The sequence below is a fragment of the Lonchura striata genome, chromosome 4 (genome assembly GCF_046129695.1).
Source record: "Lonchura striata isolate bLonStr1 chromosome 4, bLonStr1.mat, whole genome shotgun sequence".
In the NCBI taxonomy this organism is placed as follows: domain Eukaryota; kingdom Metazoa; phylum Chordata; class Aves; order Passeriformes; family Estrildidae; genus Lonchura; species Lonchura striata.
This window is the reverse complement of record NC_134606.1, coordinates 45,273,099-45,297,306: the sequence shown is the minus strand read 5'-3', so window position 1 is coordinate 45,297,306 and position 24,208 is coordinate 45,273,099.

The window sequence follows — 24,208 nt, the reverse complement described above, 5'->3', positions numbered from 1 at the left end:
GTAATCATCATTGAATGAGGAAGCTTTAAAAACTGGCAATCTGTTTACAGATACTTTGGAAAAGAAACTATCATATAAAAAACAGTGGATTTTACAAAAGCTATATGATATTCCTACATTTTGTACCTGAATTGTGTGCATCCAGGTAGTATTAGGATTTCTGTAAGGGTGACCAAGGTAATTTAGGAACCTTTCAGGTTTTAATTTTTTAAACTTTTGTCTGAAGTCAGAGTGTAGTAACTTGCATTTTAAAGTGGAAGCTGAGATTCCCTCATGTTGAGATAGGGTTCTAAAAAAGATAGATGTCGCAAGAAAAACTTGAGGAATCTGGAAATACCACCTACACCTGACAGAATTTCTTTTAATTGCCTATTTCTGGCTTGATAGTAAATATGTCTATTCACAAGGATCCATACTGTAATGTCTAGAAGACCTGATAATTCTCACAGTTTCTGCCATGAGAAGGTGTTCTGAAAACTGCACCAAAGTCTGATTATAAAATTTGTTCTTAGTCTGTTTCTACTGGAGGTTACATAAGAAAATTGAGCTCTGTTAAATTGAGATTTATGGTCTGTGTGTTAATCTAGACAAATTAGAAACATTTGCAGTTTTATCCTGTAGCTGAACCAGATTTAAAAAAAAAGTTATTTGTGCTAAAAGGAAGTAAAATCTTTCACCTATCATGTCTGTATTACTGCTGGTGGGTAAAATGTTTGCAGGGACAGAGGAATTCCTTAGTGAACTGGAGAAAACATTTTTAAGCCTGTTCTTCCTAAGTATTAAATAGATCTATTAAATAGTTTTAGACTTATCAACAGATCATTTAAATAGATTCAGTCCTCACCACATAAAATCATTAGTGTTGTTGCTGTAGCTGTTTTCCACTCTTAATGTTAATTAGTCTAATTAGTGGTTAGCAGTTCATGTAGGCCCTCGATCACTTTCAAATGCCTCTTTAGACAGGTGCCAGTTACACTCAGATTTTCTCATGGCCAGAAGGTGACTCGGCTGTGGAGATGGGCTGAAACATAACCCTCGGATTTGCCACCAAACTGGAGCACCCACTGTCAGTAAACAGAGCCCAGGTTTGCCACCCACCCATTCCATCCTCTTCGGTCAGAAGCCACTTCTGGCCATTGATATGCCCAAATATCTTATCTCTTCTTTCACCAGCTAGGTGGTTGGGGGTGTGCTCCCCCTCAGGGGAAATGTACCTGTTAAGACAATATTTCTTTTGGCTCACATTCTAAGCCATAGGCAGGGGGATTAGAAATTCAGCTTTTGATTGTGCTTTTCTTTTTCTCTTGTATATGGCACCTCTTGCAATATGAAATTGAAAGTTGGATTAAAGCCCATTTTTGATTCCTGATCAACCTTTCTGGTCAGAAAGGCACCTTGCATAAGACAGTGGGTGTACTTATCAGCCAGTGCAGGCTTTGGCAGCTGTGTAGTGTAGGCAAACATTGAGTAATTTCAAAGCAATCCAGGCTTCAGCTTCTAGAGAAGAACAGTAAGACCTGTTTTGTGTTTTGTAGACAACACAAAGAATTATTTAGCAATGTTCATTTATTTATCAACTGCAAATCTTTAAAGTTTTGACAGATTAATAACTTCCTTCAGGAGTTTTAAATAAACATGATGTATTAACAAACAGACCAAGAGCCTACTTAAATTATACAAACATATAAAGCAGGCTGCCTTGTCTAATGAAAACCTGATAAGAAAAATATCTTTTAAAAAAAAGATTGTGTCTCAATTTCCAAGGAAATAATTTATCTTTATATATCCACTGGAATAACAGATGAATGGAGTCAGTCAGAGTTTAAATAAACCCCAATTATGCTCTGACTGATAATTCGATTTTATCAACACTGTATATATTTACTTATAGCTTCCATTATTTAATATTATAAATATGGTGTGTTTTGACAAAATAGGATTTGGTTTGTCCTTTTTTAATTTCAACATAACTTCTGTAGATTAATATAATGAGGAAGAAATATTCCATGCAGAGGGGTTTGGAATTATAGCTTCAACAAACCTTATTAGTATCGTAGCTTTGCTAGAGTCTCAGCATCAGAGGTTGTGTATTTATGTAAGTTTAATTGATGTTCAAGAACAAGCTGATTTATCCAGCCCTAGTCGCTTATTTCAATACCTGTGCAAAACTAGTATAGGTTTTGGGCCAGGTGGCCCAATTCTCCACAGCAAAGATTGTTGTTTAGGCATGTTTACTGATGATTTTCAACTCTGATTTTCCAGACACAGAGACAGGGCTGAAAGACCCCCTTGCACGTGTTTCTCTATTGACAGAGTTGCAGGGCGAGCAAAACGTCACCATCAAACTGCCACTGTAAATCCTCCAAGCTCCTGCTCTGCACATGGAGGCTTCACCTAGCAAGAGGCTCTGCATTTGTTGGGGTAGAATGAGCAGCAAACTCTCAATTATGCCTTCAGCTTAAAACCTCTGAAACTGCTCTGCAGTGCAGGAGGGCAAGAGGTGGCTGTGAGGCAGCCTGGGGTGCCAGCTGTGTGCTCTGCAGGTCACCCCAGTCCCAGCTCGTGGTCCTGCTGGGATGCTGCAGGAGCCCAGCCCCAGCCCCAGTCTCTGCACTCTGCAGTGCGCGTAGCTCGGGGCGTATTGGCACTGCTCAGTTTGCACTGATCACACAAAACATAAAAGTGGAACGGATCTATAAACATCCTTTAAGGAATATCATTGCATTTTAAAATGTCTTAACAGGTTTAAGAGGTGTGTTGCATAGGAGCAGAAATAGAAGATGAAAACCAAAGGAACAAACAATACCCCACAAAGCCAGTGGTAAACTAAGTGTCAGGAAATATATGGACCAGTTTGTACAAGTAGAAAAATACAAATTATTCAAGGGGATCCCAAGGGTCAAACAGCAGAATAAAATGTCTTTTCTTTTATTTATCATAATAATTTATTTATCAGAATCAGTTTATCACTTTAATAAAATATTTTTTTCTGTATTTCTTGAGTAAGTCTGCAACAAAAATATCAGGTAATACTTGTTTGTGGTAGATATTGCATTTTGACAATGATTGAATACTTTATAGGAAGTTATATATTTCTAACATTGAATTTCTTTTGAAAATTAGATAATAATTTTTTTTTCTTAAACATAGAAGTTTCTTCTCTTCCATAGCTACCGTCATAAATCAGCTACTGAAAAAATTCTTAGCTTAGCGGAGACCTTTTATATTATGAGAGTTTTGTTGTAGAAATATTGGAATGCTATACCTTTAAAATATATTTTTCAGACAATCAGTAAAACTCCATGCAATTCATTTTATGCTGAATTTATAGTTCTGCTGTTTAAGTAGTCACATTATGTTTACATCAATATTATGGAAGTGACACGAAGGAAGTGAACATTTCATTCTTTAAAATTATTGCATTAAAAGTGTAGAAGATACAGAAATAGTTCATTTGGGGCTTGAGGTAATGGTCTAAGTACGGTGTAATTTTGTTACCAGCATTAACTTGAATAATGTTTGATTTAAATCTAATAGCTCTGATTTTTTTTCTATAGTCAAAACAGCCTGCTTCTATTTTCATTCAATCTGTTTCATGGGGATGCCTTATTTCTTTTGGAGAAAAATGAATTGAAAATTATAGGCACAGAAGGATTTTTAATTACTTAAATAGTCCTTACAATGGAAAACCTTCAACAATTTCTTCCTTTTTTTAAGAAACTGTACCTTTTATCACTCAACTATAGTGTTTATTTTGGTTTGTATGTTTCATTTTGGAACAGACTGTATCATTCTGGGGAGAATTAGCTGAGATATCGGAATAGCAGGCTGATTGCCACACTGGACCAAAAGTTCTGCAGGAGAAGTGGGAGAAAATGCAGGCATGCCCATCCTACACAAAAATTAACACATCAACAAGGAGTTTAGAGGAATGAGAAATTTCAGAGACATGACAAAACACACTTACATCAAGGGGTTTTTTAGCTGTGCGCTTCCTTTTCAGAGCCTCCGTGGCTTATTTTGTCTGTTGCTGTTTCTATTAGATTTGTCACTTAAAATTCTCTCCAAATGGAATTTCATGAAATCCCAGAAGGCAAGAAGATTGGTAAACCTGCTCTAACTGCTCTAACAATATCATGAAACAGGGTTTGAATTACCAATACACCCGGGAATTCTAATGCAATTATGAGTGTTTACTTACACCATGTGTTTCTCACTGAGCCTCGGCTGTATCAGGATAAACCAAAGGGAGCTAATGTTTTATAGATGGTAAGACTCTGTTTGTTTTCAGTAGGGCTAAGTCTCCCAAAGCACTCAGACACACTAATTAAAGTAAACTGCAGAGGCCCATAATAAAATATATGTGTTTGGAGACTGTGAGATGAACTCCACTGGCTTATTAAAAGTCAAAAGAAAAATATACATTATTTATGACTTCAAAGGGACACATTGTGAGCTCCAGTTTATTTAAAGGATTAACTAAGCATTGGTTATTGGTGACCATCTGAACAGCTTTCCTTTCACAGTTCATTAGTTATGTCATATATGTGGGAAGTCATAATTTGGGTTCAGATCAAATATTATTAATCAACTAAATTATGGAGGGTACACCAACAATATTAAATGTAATCTTTAGGAAAATAACACCTCACAAATCCACTTTTCTCCAGTTGCCCAATTACATTTCAATACATAAACAAAAATCCAACAGATGTATGGCAAGTTTTATAGAGCTGCCGATCTCTGGAGTGGGTTTTTTTTTTGGCAATAAATACAACACATTAAAAATATCAAATGGAATTGGAAAGGAAGCACTTTTTAGGCTATCAAGGTCTTTGGGCCATACCAGAAGTATAAATTCACTTACTGTGAGTCCTGTTGTAATTTACCTAAAATATTAATTTTTTAAAAAATTACCAGGTATGTGGGAATGAGGGGGACCCCAGGGTTTCCAGGGAAAAGGGCACTGGGACACAGTATTTTCTTTCCCATTTTTTTCAGTAGTGTACACTGTGTATCTTTTTTCTCATTTTTCTAATAATTCTACTTACCCAGCTTTCACTTATGACTTAAAAACTGTATGGAAAACATTTGGCCAAGCAAAGACAAGCAGGAGTACCCACACACACACACTCATGAGCCTGGGAAGTGACATATCTTTATTATGTTCTTTTGTCTTTCTGTCTTTCATGATATGTTTAATACAACTCAGATTTTAAGGGAGGAGAAATGAAAAGATTCAGTAATAGAGTAATATTTGATTTGCTTAAAACAAATATTTCAATAAATTTTGCATGGACAGTTAGGTATGTAGAGTTTGTTGATATTTTAATTAAATTGTCTCTTTAAAAGTGTTGAAGTTGGTAGGGGTTTTTTAATGTAGCTGTTTAAATAACAAACTCAATTAAGTCAAGGTTACAAAAATACTTATTCATGTGCTAAGTATTTCATTCACAGTAGTTTTTTTAGGCCTATTTGTATTTTCACTGACATGACTTAGGAGAGCAAATGAAAATTTCAATCCCTTTTGTTTTAAATATGATGGGCTGAGGTAGGTCTTTTTAATATTGTATTATCATCTTTGGATCAACTAAACAAATATGCCAGCATTGGTACTGCCTCAAGCTTGTAGCTCTGTTTTTCTAATATAAACACTGGGAGTAAGAAGAATGGAGGCAACATGATCTACAGCCCAAATCATCATCATTCTGCCATTCCACCACTGAACACTGTGAAATCCTAAAATTGAGGGAGACTTAGCTATCCTTCGTATTTTTCACTTGGTGGATCAACAAGCAGTCTATGTTTCTGCAAATAACATCACCTATAAAATAAAAAATTCAGCAGTGGAGGTCTGTTTATTGCTGCTTTCAATTTAGCTCTTTTTGCCCAAGCTACCAACAGGCCGTGAAAGTCAATTTAGAAATAAATTCTAAAATAGCAAAGCTTTGCCAAAATGTGTACAAAACTTATATCCTGATGAACAACAGAATTCACAAATATGAGTATCATGATATATTGTATATTATATATTTGCATATTTAATATAATGAAGTTATATTTATAAATATTAAAAAACTCTTCCAAAGGTCATGCACCTGACCCATTTTACAATTACAGATGAGAGGAAGAACACCTTCCAGTGCTGGTTCTTACCTTTTCTGTTTCTGTGATGTGAGTCGTCACAGCCTTTCCCAGTCAGCTGACATAACTGAGATTTCCCCAGGCATTTATCAACCTGGGAAGTGAAGATGATCATGAGTCCATATCCCACATTAGGCAGTCATGGGTGAGTAAACATTTCATAAGACACAACTTACATGCCTTGAGTGAGGTATGCCTGACACTTCAGTGCTCCTTCCCAGATGATCCTTCCCAGGCTTGTAGGGAGATCTGGATTTCTTGCCAAATGTCTTCTCTTTCTTATGCATCGTACATAAACAAATGGTCTCTCAGTTTTCTCCAGGGCTATATTTTTATGAAATCTTTGGATTTATATGTCCTGTAAAAGCAAGGCTTTGTTTTAGAAACTGACCTACATTTAGAAAAAAGAAAGGAGGATAAATTCCTTTAAAGGTTTGAAGCTGAAATACAGTAATTTTTTTTTTAATAGTTTTTTGCAGATGAGGGTTGCTCTGTTTTATTCAACTGTTTGGGGAAAAATTATGGTTTAACATAAGGTGGTAATTTATCTCTGCCAGTAAACCTACAGCTTCATATTTAACATAATTCTATCATTTGTATTTTCTTCAGCTTGAAACAGAATTTTGGAGGTTGGACAAAGACATCTTTCAAAATATTATGCCAGTTCTTCATCCTCTGCTAAGGATTAGTATACAATTGGAATTATTGTGCTCTTTCCTCCTTTATAGCACTCTATGGTGCAAATTACAGAAAAAGCAATACTATAAATCTATAAAGTAATTAATTTAAAACAAACAACATTTCACAAGAAACTTGATTTTGCGGACCTCTGTGAAAAATAATTTGTTCAAGTTAAACCTTGACTTCAGAGTAACACTGTATATATTTTGAATTAAAGCAATTGACTTGCTAGGAAGACTAGAATAAAAGAAAACTGATTCTGATATGCAATATTTTATCACCTAATTGTGTATCATTTACAAAGACGAATCGTAAAATTATGAACAATTAATCTTGAAATGATCATTGAACTTAGAAAGGACAGTACATTTCAGAAGGTGGCCTTCAACAGATTAATGAGTGCTCCTGCTGTTTTCTATATCTGTAGCCTAATTTGTCTGAGGATGGGTTGTCTTTGAAGTCAGGTTTAATTTATTACCTATGAGTCCTTTAATAGATGTCTCCACAGCAGATAGGCTTACATGGAAAATCTTACATGAAACAGGTTCACACCTTACAAATAGAAAGAATGCATTATAGGCACCCCTGTCATAAAATTGGCAACTGCAGTATTATGAGGTTTGTTTTCTGACTTCCTTTATAGTATGCACAGACAGAAGATTGAGGTCAACAGCTAATACAAGTTTCTTAAACTGTTAATTGATAATTAAATTCCAATGAAAGTAATCCAATTCAATGTCTTTGTGCATTTGACTTTATGCTTCCCTTTCTGCATCAAGTAGTATAAGCATAGCAAATTCTACTGGCTGGAAATTTTACCTTTTTGTTTGGGATTTTTTTTACAATGCTGCATTGCATATTTTCCTGCTAGTTTTTACTTTATTTTTGTTATGGACTATAGTAGATATGTGAAAGATGTTTACTAGGAGAAGGCTATTGCAGACAAAATTATGTTGACTTAGGAAGTTTTTTACTGGTTTAAGGACATAATGTGGCTTTCCTTTGAATATATAATATCAAAATACTCTTAGAATTGCTGAGTGATTAAATGAATGTTAGCTTTTTAGATTTAAGCAACTGTAGAATGGTCAAACACAGAGAGGAAAAAATGGTGGTCTTGGGTTCAGCACCTAAGTTGCTGTGAATAGATGCTGTTCAATGTGTAGGATAATGATTCAACTACATAAAATCCTTTTTCATCTATTGGAGACAAAGGAAAAAATTAATTCTAAATAGAACATTTTTTACCTATTACACCCTCAAATTAGAAATTAAGCTTCTAAGTAAGGTATTATTATAAGTGATAATGTGTAATGATAATTGCTGCTCGTGTATGCTAGATATATGTCAGTAGAACAACATCTGAGCTAATGTCAGGAAATTTGCCCTGATCACAGAAACTGAAAAGGAAAAAGTGGTCTTAAGATACAACACTAAAATGAAGATTAAGAATGCTCTCCAAGCAATTATTCACTCTAGATTATTTTATCTGGAAGCTCAATTATAGAACCCAGCAGGAGTCCGATTGTAAAGCAGAAAACCTGACTCCACAAAGACACATGGGCAAGCAGGCAGCAGAAAAGAGTAAAGCTTATTTGCTTTCCAAATCCAGGAGTAACTGGGAGTATGTAACTATACTCTCACAACCGAGCAAACCCTCTGCTGAATCGGTATCTGAAGCCACTTATGCAAACAGAATCTGGCAGAACAGCCCAGCCATGAGAAGTGAAGATTAGCAGAGGTGAGCAACTTTGCCCCTTTCTGCTCTGAGAGCTGGCTTGACATGGGAGTACAATTTAGGGAAAGTGAGATTTGGGCAAGATGTGTCATAGTGGAGCCTGGAAGACTGACTGTTTTATACTTTCTGGGTGACTATTTCCTGTTTGTACAAATATGTTTATCTATTGAGTTCTCACATGTTTATTTGGAGAATGTTTTTTTACCCTTTTCTTTTGTGCAATACCTTATGAAAGAGCTTTTGAGTAATTGGAAATCAGAAAAGAAACAAATTGACTTACACATTACTAGTTTATTTTTGAAGACCAGAATTAAAAACATTTCTTTACTTCAGAGCCCAAGTAGCAGAGGTAAGCAGAGGCATCTTGACATTAAATCTGGCTTACTTCAAATGTGTGCTTATAGATCCCACTCAGGTGAGAAACTTTACTGTTAACATTACTGTAAAATGTCAGTGACATTCCTGTCTAAAACAACATCAAAATTTTCAGCTAATCAGGATTTATGCAGGCAAACCTTATCCTTCTAAAGAATACTCAGTAAATACACAAATAGAAATGTGTTTATTTTTCTTAGAGTAAGTCAAAATATGAATAGGCATCTATGTCATCTTTGAAGACAAAGCTGCAAGTACAGGAGTTCCTTCTGGCAATTAATAGTAATGTTTCTTACAGAAATAATCAAGGTATTGAGTACTTTTTATTCCTAAAAATAAAAAAAAAATCAAGCATTTGCAGCTTCTTGAAAAACTGATATTTTAAAATAATAAGCACTTTAGGCCTCTAAAATTAATAAGCACTAAAGGCCTTTAAAATAATAAGCACAAGCTTTGGAGTACAGAAGAGTTCAGTCTGGGCAGAAGAGGCTGGCATATCTGGAAAGCATCATCTTGTGTACCTGGTATAGTTTCTACCAGAGTTACATGAAGGAAGAGTGTTGTGTTCCTGGCATCTGGTGCTGGATACTTCTGGGACAACCAGCATTGCCTGGGGCATGAAAACCACTCTGCCAGTCTGTATGTCCTGTGCCTGTACTTAGCACACCATGTACATTGTCAAGTCCTGCTGGATTCCCTGTTGTGCATCCTGCTCAGAGAAGAGTCTGTTTAGCCAGACAAAGGCTGTTGTGGCAGATGCTTTGCTTTTATTTCTATATTAGAAAATTCTACCTTTTTCCTAGATAATTTTGATCTTAGATAGTTGTTAAACTCTCTAATGATGTTCACCTTGCAGATTCATTACATAATTTTCTAGTTATTCTCTCAGATTTTTCCACTAATAAGAATGCAAATTGGTTTACTTATCTCCAGTGGATTAATACCTCTACAATATTCCTGGAAGAAGGATTGCTAACTTTGTTGAGTTTGTTTTCTTTATAATTAATGATTAACTCTTTATTTCTTTAAATATCACAGAGATTTTTGGTCATTGGTTTGCTGAAGGTTATTACTTATAGGAGGTATGTTGCCAGCTAAAATCTAAATATTTTGGTGTTGTGCTTAAGCTTTGATATTTCTGTGTTGTATCCATCTACATCTTCTCTAACAAGAAGGTCAATGGCAATGCCAAACAGGAGGAGTGAGAGACTGCATCCTGATTAATTCCTAATTTTGCATTCTGGGATCGTTGTGTTCCAATAGAACAGGGTGAATAATTCATTGTGAACAATTGACCACTGTTTGCCTGTTTTTCTAAATGGTCCATGAGCTGATCGTGTTTCAACAAAACCATTTCTTTGCATTCACTCCACACCACTTCTTCATGTTCCCTGTTCTCTAAATCAGAGATTCTCAGCATCACTGCTGCCATCTCCCCTCAGAAACAGTTTTATTTACTCTACTTCCTTTCCAGATGCATGTACCATGTACACTCCCCCCCTCCTATGATTCACAAACACTCAGTAATTAAAAATGATCCTTGAAAAAGTGAGAATAAATGAGCTATCATGGTGCATCAAATGCACTGCCAAGTCTAACAAGACCGTGTGTCAGTTGTCTTTTGACATCCTTAGAAGATCTTAAAAATATCCAGCAGTACCAACCTGTCATGATTATGTTCATTACCTTTCTCTTCTGTGAGATTATTCTGTCACTTAATTTTGAGTCAAATATATTTTTCCCTATATACCATCCCAATGAACACATCCCAAGGATGCAATGTTGTACTTGGTTTTAGAGATCAAAATGACACTTTGCCACAGAAATATTGGCATCTGTATTTCCTCAGAGCTGGCTACAGACATCTATTATATATTGAAAAAGCTGATGTAATTTAAAGACAATCTAAATGTTCATTTAGTGTGTTTGAAACTTGGCATAAAAAAAAAAAGATGTGATTTTGTTATTTTCTTCACTGGTTAAATGACTAAAAGCATTAGAACTCTCTGTAAAAAAAATATTTTGGGTGGGAACCATGTCACTATGAGTATATTTTTTTAGACCAATTACAGAGATTAGTTTTAGAATATATAAGCTGCAATAGAAATTTTCCTCTTTTAATTACAATTCATTCTAGTCAATGCAAAACCATTCCACAACTTATAGTGAATTTATTTCTGTGTCTCTTTATCCTGTCTCTATCACTACTAGGACCAGGGTCAGAAAAAAAATATATATGTGTGTGTATGTATGTATGTGTATATATATATATATATATATATATATATATATATATATATATATATACACACATATATATATACATATATATGTGTGTGTGTGTGTGTGTGTGTGTGTATATATATATATATATATAATGTTGTATATAAAACTGAGAATTGTATTTTCCTCCAATAGAAAGACCTTTTTCCACTCAGTCCTAAGCATATCCTTCTTCCTCAAAATAGGTAAAATTCAGTGGTTTTTTACTCTTTCAGGATCGAGGAGACCTAAATTTCATCCAGTCTTGCAGTTATTAAAGCTGTTTCTAGTGTTTGACTGGGTAACAACTGAAACACACGACCTGTTTTCTTTGAATGTTTATCTCTGTAAATTCATACCTTACCAGACAGCCCAGCTATTCAGTGATTTAGAGGAAGCAGCCTTTCCTCATGTCACCATGGATTATAATCCTTAGCATGTAGTAAAACCAAATAATACATATTTCTCTGCATCCATGAAATATTTTGAGTGAGGCTACTTCGTTTGAGGTCACTGGGGGGAAAAAAGACCTAAGAGCTGTTCCTGAATAGTGACAAGAAAAGTTCACAGGTATCTCAGCAAGTTTACCAATACTTTGCCAACTACTCTGAAGAGATAATAGTTTAGGACCTTCAATATATGAAGAAGGAGACTAGGTTAAAGTTTGGCTTTTTTCAGCAGTTCATTCTGGCAGGCATTCATTGCATTTGTGTGGCATTAGAAGACTGTGGATTAACACATGTTTTGTCATGCTTCTGTACCTTCCATGGGACCAAACATTTGTCAGATTTACTTCTTTGCAAACTTTTGCTTTGAACCTGTAGATCAGGTAAGCAAACATTTCTGAAAATTGTACCTAGAATTAAAGGACTTCTGTGTAAATTTCTCCTATTTCATTCAAAACTGGGGAAGTTTACAAACAGTGCCTCACTCTACTTGAACTCCAGCTCCAGTTTTGCATCAACTCTGAATTCAAGCCGAACCCTATTCCAGAGCAATCCCATGCATCATAAGCATTCAAGCCATGTAACTTGAGGCCCCTCTAAATAAATCTTCCACTGAAGCCTTTTGCTTTGTTTTCAGAAATTTGTAATAAGTGCTTCACACTCTTCTAATACCTCTAACTAGAATATGCTAGATTTTTATTTGTGGAGATAAAGTGAATTCCTCTGAGACAGCAACTGGTTTTTTCCAAATGACAAGTGCACAATGTGCTAAAAGTCATGAAGCATCCCTGTGGCTTTCTTGTGGTGGGCAGTCCTTGAAATATTTCTTAAAGGGGAGAAATATTTTTCTCCTCTTTAAGGAGAAATACGACCTCCTTAAAGACAGAGAAGCAGAAGATGGTTAAGTGATTTGATCAGCTTGTCAGGGAAGCTGAAGACTGGGTGTGTCTTGACAAGCTTGGCATTCTGTGCCCGTGCCTGTGCCCGTGCTGCCTAAGTTCACATGCAGCAAATTGGTGCACGTTTCCTGATACACAGATAGTCAGAAGCAGCATGCAGGTATAAACAGTGAAACTGTCCTGATTTCTTTTCAGGGACAATATTCCTTTTCATATTAAAATTTTCCATAAAATAGCCTAATATTTAAAACATCATCCACTCTATCTGTAAATGTGCAAAATGAATAAATGGGCTTATTTTCTCTTCTCCCACTGCTACATACATAGTTTCCCTAACCATATATTAGGCCATTTCTGAGGTAATACACATAATTCAGTGACAAATCCACTTCAGCCTTCATAATGCCCTTCGTTTTTACTTCAAAACATTCACTGACTCTCATGGATTTGTACTATTTAACACCCAGATAAAGGTAAGCTGCCTTTTTTAATAACGATGGATTACATTTTCTCGTTACATGCTCTGATTCAATTGGATTTTTCACTGCGAGCACATCTATTCCAGAGAAAACAGTAATGCCAGTGTGAAAACAGTTATAGTTATTAGAAAGGTAAACAATCTAAACCAAAAATTAACATCAACACAAATTAAGTTACTGCTTCAAAGGCCTGCTTCTTCCTTCCTTTTGCAGAAGTATCTCTACATTTTTTTTCTTTACAAGTATATTATTAGAAAGAATAGAGGCAGACTATTTGGTGAGACCTTTTCTACTAGACTGATAAAATTCTTCCACAGAGCTGACTACCCTGCAGAGGGCAGCTTCCACACCCTTCAGAATAGGGCTGTTCCTTGCTAGTACCCCAAGGGGGATGAAGTTGTGATAAAACCCCAAATTCCACTCTGAAGATGGCAAGCCAAGTCTCTTTAAGGGGATACTGCAGTGAGTGGTTGTATTTCTATACAAAAACTGCACAAGTTCCAGTAACTTTCTGGCCCTCACAGAAGTTCAGAGCTTATAGTGAAATTTGCTGAGTGGTCTGGTGTCCACCTAGCTGCACCTAGCCTTGAACATGCTGCAGTGCTGGGGACTAATGCATCAAATCATATAATATTCACTATTAATGTTGGAGTAGATCTCTTTTCACTTAGAAAAGCTTTTGCCTGTATAGCTAAGTCCTATTTAAGGAAACAGCAGCTAAATGTGCACCAAACTTGGGAGTTGCTGAAATGCTTTGGCTGAGCTGGGGTCTTAGACTGTCATTGCTCCTTCATATGGGCAAAAAAGGTCAACCCATTAAAATGTGTGCTTTAAATGGCTTCTCCACTGAAATTCATCCAAGAAGATTTACACACTCTAATATATTTTGAGATGTTCCTCTGGGCAGAATACCATGAAGCCTGCACACCTGTCCTGCTGGACAGATGATCTCCAGGGGAGAAGAGCTCGTAAAGATCTGGTTATTTGTTTAGCCACCCTGTCTCAGACATATGGAATTATATAACCTTGTTTTTGTAGGATTACTTTGCTAAAATAATATGAATATCACATTTTTTTCCTCTAAAACATATTACAATATAATGTTGCCCTGAGAGAGAAAACGGGAAGATGTGCAGCTCCTCCTGTTTCATTTCCTGCTTTCACGGATTGTTGTGTTACTAAAATATTTTTATTACAGAAGAACTTGAAGCAATATACATTGTTTGTCAGAGGATTATTTATAGTCCCTTTAAGCTGAATTTCTGTAATGAAATCCATTTACAGACATTCCACAGTGCCCTATGGTTACTTGCTTATGCAAATGAAATGTGACCCTTGAAATAAGCCTCTTGCCCTTGCTGTCACCCTCCTTGGCTTCAAAGGTCTGCAGACAATCGCTTCTTAAGTGAGTGGGGTTTTTTTATTTGGTTTTGAGTGGGGAAAGAAGAAAATGAAAAAAGAAAAACCTTTCCATTGCATAGTTTTCTTGCAGAGATTCATAGTGTCTGACTGGTTTTGTGAGATAATGCTCATTTATTTTAGATGTTAATAGGAACCATTCATTTACAAACATTCTTCTTAGATTAAATTCTTTTAAATGTGAGATTCGTATATTCAAGTGATTTAAGTAGCTGGATTTAGGTTTTCTTCCTCAGTTGTACTTTGAATTCCAAATTCTGATATCTGGTATTAAATGTTGTACTTCTGTGCTCACAGATGTGTAGTTTCAGCCTGACATACCTGCAGAGCCAATTCTTCAGTCACCTGTGGGGGAGAAAAAGGTCTGAAATTCTGCCCTGTAAAAATGATTTCATTTTATGACTATGCTTGCAGTAATCTACACTGATAGAAATGACTGAGTGAATAAATAGATGCAATACAGAAAAAATATGAAGATACCATTATTTCAGAGATGTAAAGAGAATAACTTTTAATAAAAATTAGTTATTCTGCATCTTTAATTATTGTAATCTTCTGTCAGAAAACTCAAGAGAACAGGCCATAACACAATAATAAAGGTTATATTTACAGTTAATTGTACATCCCAATTCACTGCATTAGTTGTATTTCACATGTTTCTGCAATCATTGGCATTGTATTAAAATTTAGCACACAACATCATGGTGCTGACAATTATAGTTATATGATACTTTTTTGAAAATATTCCTAATAGTTTACAATATCTTAAATTAAGCAAAACAGTCATAAAAATAATTAAACATTTTGACTGCAGAGAGTTCTGTATGGATAGAAAGATTAAAGGAAATGCACCTTGAGATGATTGCTTACATTCTTTTCAAAGAGGAAAATTTCAACAAAAACCAGTGGCAAAACCACTTCTTTCTCATTTTATGTATGACATGGGTAAATAAAAGAAACTGACTTGAATTGAACCAGGCTGTCCACAATGATGGTATCTCAGATATAATACTTGTCAGGAGCACAGTAGACTTCCTTATCACCTATCTAGTTTCTTTTTAACTTTCATTGTAAATTGAAGTTGACTGCCTGGAGTTATTGTCCACTTATAGCAATTGTGGATATCTCATTTACTTCAGCATTATCAGAAAAGCAGCGCATGAGAGTATAGACAGCTTTACATTTTTGGATCTTATTATTTATAGGTGATTCCAGCTGTTTTTTATTACAAAATATTTGTATCTTAAGGCCATGTTGAAGATAAGTAAACAGCCATGACCCCACATAATTCTGAGGTCTTTTGCAGTAATTTGGGCTCAAAAAAAAAAAAAAAAAAAAAAAAAACTGAGGCAAGGGCTGAGGGTCTCTAAATAGAGGAGTGCAGGCCTGCATACATTTCATAACCTGTGGAAGGACATGGGAGAGCAACATCCATAACTCCATGGACTCGGTGCTTTTTACATCTTACTGGGCTTTCTCCAGTCAGTACAATAGTTCAATGTCATTGTCCATGGACCAGAATGGAGCTCCAGATTCCAATATTTCTCCATTCTTCTGTGTTCTGCAAGCATAAGCAAAATGGGGCTCCCAACCCAGTCCAGCATTTGTTAACCCAGTCTAGAACTGGGTCTGGACAGAGGGTCTAAAATTCTATCTATGTGGCAATCCACAGAAACATTGACAGAAAAAGCAGCTAGACAATTAGAGAGCAGGGAAAGAGGCACTTGGCTTTGTTGGTCCATTGAAAATATGAAACTACCTCAGGGAAGGAAGAAATTGGTAGAATAAAAGTGATTTAGAATGAATCTTTGGTTCTTTTATTTTAGAAATTAAATATTAATTACACTGAATTATTATAATTATTATACGGAAGTTCTTCCTTGAACAAATTACCTTTATTTTTGCATCTTCCATGCATTCTTCTGAGTAAATGTGATAGGAAAGTCATTTTGCAGGCAGGTTTTTCTACTTTTTCATTCACTGACTAGAAATAAAGCAGAGAAAATTGAGGTTTAACTTGTAAAAATAGTGCGTATGGACGAGGGTATCTGAATTCCAAGCTGGACCTGACTGTAAAAGAGAGAAAACAATTCTAGTACACTGTAAAACCAAGAGCCAGTGTCTCAAACTCTGGATAAGCACATGAATGAATATTGTTACCTTCCATTCACCTCTCTTTTCAATGACAGGTCAATATTTGTGATACAGCTGGATACAGTATGGGTAGGAGTATGAGGAAATAAATCATTCATAATACATATCAGATCAAGAATGACATTCACAATAACAATGCCTAGAGCTATTCAACGGCAACACTGAGACTAAGACTAATACCATATTGTATGGCCACAGGAGAGCTGAAGTAAGGTTGTACAGATTCTCAACAGCTATGGAAACTTTTGTTTCCATAAGTCAAGATAGGGCCTCAACTTCCTTGGTCTATACAATTTGTATAACTACTTCCTGGTGAGTGGGTTGGCACAGTAGGTTTTTAAGGTCCTGCAGAGTGAGAATGTATGAAGACACAGATCTTGATGAGCTCAATTATCTTCTCCCTGTGACTTCTACATTTGTTAAAGTTGTGGATACCTATGTCAATAAAAGCATGATATCCTGCTGTTTATGGACAGATCTCATAATAATTTCTTATCATTTTAATATGATTTCAGCTTCAGGCATTGTTTTCTTCCATTAGAATTGAATACCTCATTCATTAAGAAATGCTCAGTGGCTTGTTGAACTGTGTCTCTTCTCCTGACTGTGTTTCGTCTGGGATTACTTGCTTGCAATCATGTCAATATGATCCCCCAGAGTACAAGTGCTTACTTCCTTTTCAGGAACAGTACAGATGATATGAGTGCTCATTCTCCTGGATGCTCATCAGTCAGGTGAAGTGGAGAGTTGAGATGCAGGCACTTAATTCACATAAATATCATGGAGTCCCCACTTGAGTTAGCTAGCTGGCTAGATGCAATAAAAATTAAGAGTACAAATGCTGCACATACTTCAGCTGGCAGCCACCTGCTTTACTGCAGAAAACAGGATTATCCTTTTGTCTGATGAAAGTCCTTCACCACTTTCCCACAGTTCCTTTTGTGCTCCACAGAAGCCAACAAGTTCTCCTGCAATCTCCTGGAGATTAAAAAAAAATAAAAATAGAGAGCCTCAGTTTTAGAGGATTCATTTTAGAGAGGACAAAAACATGCAATCTACCCCACAAAAGCTGTAATTGCCCACCAGGCTTGTTATGAATCCCAGTGGAAGGGAAAATATACACACAGCTTTATGCTACATGGGTGAACCTGCTGCCCAATATGTAGAGCTAATCACCAAAGCTAACCTTGCAAGAGAGACTAAATTGGGATTTTTTTTTTTCTATCCATCATCTTTAGGGATTACTATTTCTAGTCAAAGAATGCCTATAAAATATTAAAAAATGGCTTCAACCAGCCTTTTGCCCTCACCAAATTCTATAAAACCTGTCACTGAATGACATGCCATACAGATATGAAATTCCTTTTTTAATATGTAGGCTGGGAGGAAGAGAAAGAATAAAGTTCACAGTGACAGAGCTCCAAGAGACTCTCAAGATTACTTTTTCTTCGTATTTTCAGCACTCATTTCTTTTAAACATTAACCAGAGGTACAGAGTGTAAAACCAGCTGTGCTTATTTCTATACTGCAAAGTTTGGTTAGATTTGAACTCTTTGTACTGAAACCTACTCATCTTTCAAACATATGGGTTTTTTTTCCTTTCCAAGTCTATGGTCTCACCCTAGCAGAATACCACTTGTGTGGATCAGTGGGGTTTGTGGCCTGGGTTAGGACTTCTGTGTCTTTGTTACAGAAAAGCCCAGCTGAGCTATTTATGCAAGCGAGGACTATTTGCAAGTAATTTTCAGGATGCAGCTGCCCTGTGAAAAGTATCGTATAGTCTATAAAAATAGTGGGTATGCCTTGTAATCTTAAAGTCCTGCTATGTTTGTATGGAAACTCCACTAATGTCCTTACATTGTTTCTTATGACCTCACAGAGGAGCAATGTACGTTCAGGAAGTCTATTCCCAGAGCTTGTCAGGGTCTGACATTTTAATCATGGAAAGCAATTCATCTTATTTTCAATACTAACTTAAGGATGACTTAATCAAATGGCTAAAAAGTACCTAATGGTGCTTAATTACATGCCTAGAACGAATAAAAAAAGATATATTTGATAAAATGTAACTGAACTGTGAAAATCATTGTAACATAAGAATTATTCTATCATCTTTGAATCAATTTGGACAGTTAAGATTGATCTCTTGGGGAAGGCAAGATTTTACAGTGAAATAGAGGTTAGATGCTTAGTATCTCACCTTTTTTAAGTGTTTTATTTCCATTCCAAGTTCTATTTTACCTTAGAGAATATTATGTGAAATAACATTGTAATGAAACAATAAAGTTGTATTTCTGCTTTATAGTTCCAAGACAAACCAACTGATTTTAAAGATCTTGCTCTGTTATTTGGCAGAAGTTTGGGGGTTATATTGTTTAAAAATCCTGCATTTCCAGCACCCTTTATGTGATCCTTGTCATATTTTCCTGAGTGGAAATTATGGCTAGGACATTAAACAACAATACAAATCATTATTCCAGCATATTTCAAAAGTACATTTATTAGGAAAAAAAAAATCACTTGGCTTCTACATACAGTGTTACTAAAAGCTAATAAAATTTTATATGCAAGGGGGTTTGCATAATGATCTGTGCACTATGCTGGCTACACTGGTGTGGTATCAAAACACTGAAGTCTTCCATAGTAAAGCTGAGAACTAGTAAAAAACAATTCAAAGATTTTGACTATTTACTTGTTTACTTATAGGATTAAAGAAAATAATTAAGGCAAGTTTACGTATTCACTAGGAAAGAAGATGCCACTCTGCTGGCTTTCAGCACAGAGAGGGGTGTTTGCTACATGGGCAGTCAAGGATATTACCAGATCTGGGGCAGGCATGTTCCTGGCTGCAGAATATTAGGGCTGCCTTTGTTATAGGAGAACTACATCAGTTTATGTTTTATCAGCATCTGATGTACATGCAGATCTCACAGACTTCATTTCAGCAGCTATACCTCCCAAGAACTCCTATTCTTGGTCTGAGAAATACCATACTGGTAAAAGAGGGTTTTGAGCAGAAAATCATCTTAGTTTATCATTTGGGATGACTGACTCAGCACTACAGTTATTAAAAAGGACATTATTTGCCTGCTGGGCAATATAAGACTTAGTATACATTTCCTGGATGACTCAACTATTGTAAAACCTTTGATTCTGTATTGGTTTTGCTGTATTTAAAGTTGTCTATGATAGAAAATTATCTTTCTGGGTTATAATAATGCTATTTACTACTAGTATATGGTATTAGAGAGAAAGAGAGAGAGAGCAAAGGAGAGATGAAATAAATGAATACCAGAGTGAAATGGGCTCTGTTGAAAGCTCTGAGAAGCTAAATGCATCTCTAAATTGAACATAGAGAGTTCTTCAAGTGCTCAGCTACTTCTGTAATGCCCAAACTCATCTTGCTCAACTTTACACATCTGCAGTATGAGAAGCTGCATAAAAGAGGCAGTGCTGAAAATCCTTCCTCTTTGTTGAGCTAGGTGAGAGCATATACAGATTTCCTCCTTGACTACCCTACTGCATTGCCTCCGTTTCACTTGGAGCTCCCTTCCCAATGATGGTGTCGTGGTCACACCATAATGTCTACTTTATCAGCAGCACTGGCATATGAACAGCCCTTCACCATATTCTCATAATCATCAGATGGCCACAGCCCTGCCCTGGGTTTGTGCTCTACCCTCTAATGGAGAAAATTTCTTCCTCCTCCTCCTGCTCTGTAGTACTTAGCTGATCAAACCCTTGGCCCTTTGTGGCATTAAAAAGATGAATACAAAATGGATCAAAATTGAGTCAAAATTTGGATGAAAATTATAAAAGCTACATCACTAGCAAAGGTCATTTTGAAAGAGAATAGTATTAATAACAAAGCACATAGTAAAAAAGGGGTTCCAGAATTCAGGTAGCCCTGTAATGGATAAAATATGTTAGGAAGAAATTTTTAACTGTGAGAGTGGTGAGATGCTGGAACAGGTTGCCCAGAGAAGTTGCGGATACCCCATCCCAGGAAGTGATCATGGCCAGGCTGGATAGAGCTTTCAGCAAATTTCCCATGACAGGGAGGTTGAAATGAGATGATATTTAAGATCCCTTTCAACTCAAACCATTCTATGACTCTCTTATTCTAAGAATTTGTGCATTAGGTGTCTTAACGTGTTTATATTTTCCAATGACTATTACCAGTAGCAATCAATGACTTACAGAGTATATAGTAATATACTAATATAGTAATATACAGAGTATATAGTAATATACTAAGTTAAACATAATTTCCAAATTACAGGATAGATGTATGTGACAATATTTTTGCTAAGCACTAATTTTCTAGAGATTCCTTACCAAAGGACTCACAGTCCCTTTTGAGTCACTTGTCATCAGCTTGACATTTGAGTTTTATCACAATACAATGCGAAAAAGAAAGTAGCCAACACTGTGTAGCTAGTAATCAAAAAGAAGAGCTTATGCATCATAGTTGTCCTAGCTGAGATTCAATTTTTTGTTATACATTTTGGTCAATGCTTCTACAGCTTCTGGCTTCAGACATGTTTCACAGAGAGATGCAGATCTAATGCTTCTAAACAGAAAACTGAGTAAAAAAAATGGGGCAGTTTATTGTCAAGACAGGTATTGAGACTGTTCAGAACAGCAAAAGGAATAACTGTATGAAATTATAATAGTTATAACTACTTTCATTCCTTATTAAAAATAAGGAGACTATAGTTAAGTATATATTTCATAGTACATCACAAACAAATAGCACTCTCAGATTGTACCACAACAGGGCAAATATCTGTACTTCAGCACCCTTCAAGGGTTAAAATATCATGACACATTATATAAACATTTATACCAAAGGCCAGAGGGATAGTAGTGCCATTTCATAATCGCTATGGCACTTTATGGAACTTTTGCCTCTTTATGGTTCTGTGACTTCTCTCATTCAGGAAGGCCAGAATAAAAAAAGAAAGGTCAAAATAGATGTCAGCCCAAGCAATTATGAAAGAGAGAACTTGGACATGACCCTGAGATTAGAAATGGTGACCTGTCACAGTAACAGGGGAAAACCTGCCATGCAGCCTTTATGTCAAATACAAACTACCATGGCAGTCTTAAAATGTGCTCTCATTTATTTGCATTTTAATCTCTTTCACCTCTAATATTGGGCTTTCCTTCTCATCTTCTCTCTTCTGCCGTACGCAGATGGCTCAGATGGCAGAAGACAGGCATAGAGTTTAGGATATCCACATCTCTTGCAAAGAAAGGTCTTGGGAAAATGGATCAAAAACTTATTTGTCTGGACATGAGGACCACAAATAGCACAGTAAGCAAATTGTGACCTGACTCTGAACACTGCAAGAAATCTTCCTAGGGTTCCTTGAAGGTCAATGATATCTTGATCTCAGGTACAAAACATTCTCAAGAACTATATAAATAGGAATGGAAGAAGAACCTGAATGGAATAGGATTTGGAAGTGAAATTTTCTTTACTTTTTTTTTTTTTTCATATTACAGATTTAATCATAGTAACATAGCAACATGTCTTTCTATTTTTTTTTATTTACAAAGGAGATATTTTAAGTTTGGTTTGGTTTTTAAATATTATTTGTATTAACTATGTCATCTTTGGACTCAGTTCTTTTTACATAGAGAAGCATTGTCTCAGCAGTACATCTTTTATTTCACAGTTGACCATCTGTGGAAAGAATATTGTGGAAGAGGTAAAGTTCATTTTCACTGGTAAAGCATGAGGCCACACTAACAAGAACACAGGGATGAAGTGTTTAACTGGGCTATGAATCACAGATCTAGCAGCAGCATGGCAAATTCTCATTAGAAACTGGGTTTTCTGCTTGCCACTCTTTAGCCTAAGAGAGGGCCATATTCTCAGAGATCATCAGCCTGGCCACCAAAATTCTGATATGCAAAGTAACAATACTTTCATGGTATAGAGTTGTCCTTTTTCATCAGAGAAAAATACTTGATTTCTTTACTATTCAGCTGATTAAAATGTTTAGTTACAGGGTTTATGGTGGTTGCACCTGAAAATTTTCTTCCTTACCTCCAGGCTATTCCTATGTCAATCTTTTTTTCATATCTAAACAGCGGAAAAGTCCCAATTGACATCTGTACATGCTTTCTGTAAAGAATCAATATTCACTATTCAGAAGGGCAGGCATTTCTTTATAACTTTTTTACATACTGGAAATTAATATAGTAATGTTCATTAGCATCTCATCTCATTGTGTTGCTAAGTCTGATTTCCTAACAATTACCTTATCATCAAAGCTGCAAACAAGTAAGATTAAATCTGCCCCCTCCTGCCTTGCTGGGACAAGTTCACAATTTTTGCAAAAGAAACTTGGTTCTTGGTTCATAGCAGCTTGGTTCTAGAATCCCTGTTTGCTGAAAAACAAATGTGTTGAGATTGGGCATCTTAGATGTGGTCTTCTTGATAAATTTAAATGTTGTCCTCTATAGTCTGAACCACAGATGTATGTGACTGCCTGTGGATGGCATAACCTTTTTGCCCCACTTCAGAATAGCTGCTATGTTAGGAATAGGAAAGAGAGGAAAAGCTGCAACAAAACTCCAACCTGAAAATGTTAGCTAAGTCTAATGAAGTATTAGAAATAAAGCTTAAGAGAAAAGTTATACGGGTTATATAAATTTATAGTTGATGTTCTGCCATTTTCCTCCGTTCTCTAACTTTTACTGGTTAAGGCTTAGACTTACTGTTGAAGGTAAAGAGCCTTTTTGCTGTGTAGCACTGTTGGCAGGGAGTTGGTTGTCTTTTTTTCTCTATTTATATACTGTTTGCAAGACTTCATGTATGAAAATGCACTGCCAGAAAAATATCTGCTGTATGAATAATAGGAAAAATCCTGCTACTGTTATTAAAGGAAAGAAGAGTACTTACTTTAAAAAAACTAATTGTGTCCTTTATTTTTTATTCTATTCCTACCTTTCCCAGGTCCTGAAACGTTGATCAATGCACAGTTCTAGACAGATCCCTGTATCTGTATCAAAATAGCTGCTCAGCTGCATGTACTCTTCATTAATATAAAGTTACTTCCTATTTGTACCTGCTGTACTTTTGGCTGCAGCATGTCACTGAAATGTTGCCTAGGAAATGTCTATCTGATCCCTCTTTGGAGCAAGCTCTACTTACACTTGCTATCATGTAAAAAGACAGAAATAAATATTTTCATCAGTAAAATGTAAACCTCAGCTTGGATATTGCACATAGGATGTAACTGAGATTCACAACTTATTTGTTGTACTCTTTTCTTCTTCCAGAACTTAAAGTTAATAAAATATAAAGTTAAGAAAATATAAGATCAGAGGCTATGTAGAGACCATCTCAAAATTGCAGCCCTTACAATGTGCTCCTAAGCTTTGACAGGAACATCAAGTATGCAGTGTATAAAAATTGGCATCCTTCCAGTTGCATTGTGAGTCTGAATATACATTCAGAACATTCACTCTGATTTTTGTCTGATCATCAGTGGATCACACAATAGGGAGACCAGAAATACTGTGTCCTTCCAAACCTGCTGTGAGCAAAGTACAACTTGAAAATATCTGTGTGACTATGGGAGTAAGGACTGGAGA